The 4738-nt window shown below is 37.4% G+C and overlaps 2 non-coding genes across 2 annotated transcripts; both read right to left on the bottom strand.

The window, feature by feature from the left end:
- Positions 1-2151: 2151 nt before the first annotated feature.
- TRNAV-CAC (transfer RNA valine (anticodon CAC)) lies at positions 2152-2224 on the bottom strand. The gene has a single exon. It is a non-coding gene; the product is annotated as a tRNA-Val (tRNA).
- Positions 2225-2289: 65 nt separating this feature from the next.
- Positions 2290-2362, bottom strand: TRNAV-CAC (transfer RNA valine (anticodon CAC)). The gene has a single exon. It is a non-coding gene; the product is annotated as a tRNA-Val (tRNA).
- Positions 2363-4738: the final 2376 nt, after the last annotated feature.

The following is a 4738-nucleotide window of genomic DNA, read 5'->3' as shown; positions in this document are numbered from 1 at the left end:
TTTCTCAGAGTTATTGCATAAAAAACACCACATTTTTTTATGATTTTAATAATAAGAACAACGGAGCTCAGATTGTCTCTGTCCGTTAGTTCTACCAAGAAGAATTATACCATAAGAAGACTAAAATCCGCAAAACTTTAGGTTTCTACTTATAAGCCGGTGTGAGTGGACAAGTAAGCCCCACCACCTTGATGTCCGTAATGGGCTCAGGGCTCTGCGCTTTCCCAAGGGATTCCGTGGGGGTAGGTCACACAGACGCGAATGACGTTTTCCGACAAGAGAAAAAAACTCGAGCAAAGTACACAGAAAATGGAGGCTACCCGCGGTGCTGAAACCGTACGCAAATGGTTTTTAATTGCCTTTAACAAATTAGTTAAAGTCACAAAATAAAATCTTGATATATTTTATAAGCAAAATAAAGTGTACGGGGTTTCGTGTTAGATATATGGTATGTCTGTAAGATAAACTTTAATATGAATATCAATAATGATAGTACTGAAGATCATTAAACCGAAATAAATTTAAATAATAATTTAAATACAACTTTAGCGAACATGTTTTTCCTCAATTAACATCGAACATGTTTTTCCTCAATTAACATCGAACATGTTTTTCCTCAATTAACATCGAACTTTTCTATTTAATTATACATTTCAGTACTGTCTTAAACGTTTTGTTTATCATATCAAGAGCGCAATCAAAAATGGCATTGCTCCAATAATGAATTATATAAAAACGTCTTGGTTTGGACCAAGGCCGAAAAAACAAACGATATGTGTGAGGTTTATCAATTGACTGAAGTTCAGATATTGAAATTTTTTTCTAGTTCTTTTTATCCACTCAATCCTTAATCAATATTTAATTCAATCAACTGATTTTACTGTTAATCGATCTAGTCCCTCTAAATTAATTTTAAAAAATTACATATCTACGCTTTTTCAAGAACAATTACATTTTCGAAAACATTTTATCATGAAATTAATTGTTCTTGAAAAAGCGTAGATATGTAATTTTTTCAATTAATTTAGAGGGACTAGATCGATTAACAGTAAAATTAGTTGATTTACAGTGGCTTTTAACATCTTTTTTAGACAATCTATTGAACTTCTAATATTACTTAGTTTAATGGTTTTAAAAATAGGGAAAAAGTACGCTACCTATGTCACCTTATTAAACCAAGTGAAGTGAAATAATTGTTAAATATATATTATAACCACTACCATAGAGAAAGGCGTTAGGGAGTGGAATTGTAAAAACATTTTAACGGCTAACCGCGATGCCTACGTGAGTGGGGGGCTGACAAAAAAGGGGAAACAAACCGGGTCTTTTTGGCTGGTCATGACGTAAAAGCTCAAATATAACGCTGGTAGCGCCCTCCCGGAGTCTGTGGTAAACATTTTATAGGTGGTAACGGCCCAACGGAACAATTCCCTGACCCGATCTAAGAAATTAAGGTATTTTTTAATATGATTTTCCTTAAACTGTGAATGCTAATTAATGTTTAACTTCATATAGGGTTCGCGATATTTGGGCGGTCATTGCCATTATAATTTATAATTCAATACACCACTTCGACATTCTGTTGCGCGCATGCCCGATGCGCCGCGCTCGAAGCGCCGCAAGGGGAAAGACTAGAAACTTCTCTTTGTTACCCCTACTAGCAAAAGCGCAACCCCTCGCGGTTTTTTTCCCTGCCCATCTTAATAAGTACTAGTTCGCAGTAGCCCGCTGTGGCGCCCTAGGTAATGTCAAAGTGGTGTATTGAATGTTTACCGTTATTACGTACGTACGCGAGAATGAAGAACGGGTGAAATATGATTTCCCTATCACAGCAAAACGTGCCCTAACGTGGAAATATAATTTCAAAAATATCGGACGCGTGTAGAACATTTTTTTGGAGAGAGGGCGCCAAATTATGTGTATAACACCGTCGTCATGACAACGGTGACGCCGTCTCAAAAAAGACCCGGTTTCGACCCCCTTTCTTAACACCCCCCTGTAGTTATAGGCATCACGGTTCTCCAGCAATATAAGCCCTGATTTCGACTCCTCCCCTTTTTCCTCCATGCCACTACACCACATACACGTGGTAAGTCTAAGTTTTCCAAGAGATCTAACTAGTTATTATGTCCAATCAAGATGGTTAAAACATGTATCTACCTGGGCTCGAACCTGGGACTTTCCGCGTGTGAAGCGGACGTGATAACCACTACACCATAGATACGTGGTAATACTGAGTTTTCCAAGAGATCTAGCTAATTCTTTTGCCCAATCACGATGGTCAAAACATGTATCTACCAGGGCTTGAACCTGGGACCTTCCGCGTGTGAAGCGGACGTGATAGTCACTGCACCATAGATACGTGGTAGCAATGAGTTTTCCAAGAGATCTAGCTAATTCTTATGTCCAATAACGACGGTCAATACATGTATCTACCAGGGCTCGAACCTGGGACCTTCCGCGTGTGAAGTGGAGGTGATAACCACCACACTACAGATACGTAGTGACACTGAGTTTTCCAAGAGATCTAGCTAAATATTATGTCCAATCACGATGGTCAAAGCCGTACTTCTGTAATTAAGTAAAATTAACATACTTAGACTTAATTGTTTTGATCAAGCTGGCCGATAGCACACCCTGAATACTTAATTGTTAATTTAAGATAATTCCGAAAAGTATCTTCGCTGTAGTTTTTAAGTTATCGATGGGGAAAAATCACGAAAAACCCATGTTAATCTCCATAGGAAATTAGCAAAAGCGGGTGAATATTACTTTAACGTTACAAAACGGTATCAAGTCATATCTACAAGGGCCTACCGGCCCTGTGGAATTGATTAAATTCATTTCTAATTCTTATTACAAACAAAATAATAAGCAGGTATAAAAACAAGACGGCCCAAGGGCTCGTAATAGTAGCCATATCGTACGAGTGAATAGCCCCTCTATACCTACCCTAATGAGTGGATAACCCCTCTATACCTTACCCTAATGAGTGAATAGCGCTATCTTTTTCTATGCTTAATTGATTTACCGTGCATAAAATCAGAGTTAATAGCCCCTCGATTCCGGCGAATCGAAGAACAGATAGTTTTTATTGATAATCCCCTCGATGAGTTTAAAACATAGACTTATGCCGATGTACACTTATCGCATCTTATAAATTTCTAACAAGGACTTATGCCCAGAAACTTTTGAAAGAGAAAGTTTAGTTATAGTAATTACGCATTTTAGTGATTATGCCCTCGAATTACCTTTAGCAATGCTAAAATGATCAAACGCATAACGCTCATTTAACACTATGTTAGCTCTATCTAAACCCACATTTGAATTAACCGCCAAAACGTTCCAGTCAAACATAACATAGATGACGATAGCTACCGAACGAGAACGAAAAACGGGGAAAATCGTTATCTATTTAATTAGCACATACATAAAAAGAAAATAAATATAAAAACCCCAAACATACAAATTCATAAGTATCCGACCCCACAGATAAAAATTCAAAAGTATCCGACCCCACAGATTAAGAGGTACCCCACCCCACATCACCCCGACATTTTAGAGATAAAAATAATTAATAGAAAACTCGGAATTTCTATCAAGTCTCTATGGTTTAGTGGTTAGAGTGACTGTCTACTGCGCCAGCGTCCCGGGTTCGATTCCCGGGTCTGACTTGAAAAAATTTTAATTAAAATTAAATCTCTAACCGAGCCCAGTTACCCCAATGGGTGGGTTGTGGTAATATAAAGTTCCTTTTAAGCTAAAATCTGACGATAACGAAAGCGAAAACTCCGGCCACGACTACTAGTACTACTACTACGGCTCGGGTCAAACTAAGAGCCTATCGTATACTACGATATGGCTAAAAACCAAGAACTGACTTGGATTCTCCCCCATTTCACCCAAAAACAGTTTCCCCAATTCCCATTTCTCCCAATCCCATTTGTCCCAAAATATTTTTCCCCCAAAACAGAAACATTGGGTATTAATTTCCCATACAATATCCTCTCGATCCGTGCCTTCCACTGCTTTAATAAACTCGGCGCGTATTTATGACTTTTTTTATTAAAAAGTACACTTAAATATTGTACTTCTTCAGGCTGTATCAGTTTACAATTCTCTTACCAGGATAAAAAAATAATTCGAGAAAGGTTTTTATTTCGGAAGTAGATAATTGTAAACAGTTATTTTTTGGAAAAGGCATATTATAATTTGAGAAAGGTTATTTTATTTCGGAAGAAGATAATTGTAAACAGTAATATTTTGGAAAAGGCATATTAATTCGAGAAAGGTTATTATATTTCGGAAGAAGATAATTGTAAACATTAATTTTCTGGAAAAGGCGTAACATTGTTAAACCATTTCCAAAATATTACTAACCTAAGTCTAACCTAACCTGACCTAATACTATTTAGTTGAAATAATCAACTTTAACCTAACCAAATTATCCATATCTGACCTAGTTCTTTTAAAGTTCATATAACCCAGCTGGGCAAGATTACACCATAATAAACAGCTATGGTTTTTCGCATATCTGTTTTTCCGCTCTTTAGAGAACTGCTGTATCGGTAATTGCTGTAACAGGTGAACTGCCACTTCGGGAACCGCTATTTAGAGAACTGTAGTTATGAGGACCGCTAATATGAAATCCGCTCATAAGGGAACTGCTCATGTGAAGGCTTCCCACCCACCTAGCCTAACTCAACCCAACCTAACCTAACCTAACCTAGCCTAACCC

This window comes from Phalangium opilio, unplaced genomic scaffold, assembly GCF_054372755.1.
Source record: "Phalangium opilio isolate 3A_F unplaced genomic scaffold, DU_Popi_V2 ptg000017l_1, whole genome shotgun sequence".
Classification (NCBI taxonomy): domain Eukaryota; kingdom Metazoa; phylum Arthropoda; class Arachnida; order Opiliones; family Phalangiidae; genus Phalangium; species Phalangium opilio.
Note: the sequence above shows the minus strand (reverse complement) of the source record. Positions and strands in the feature narration are given on the sequence as shown.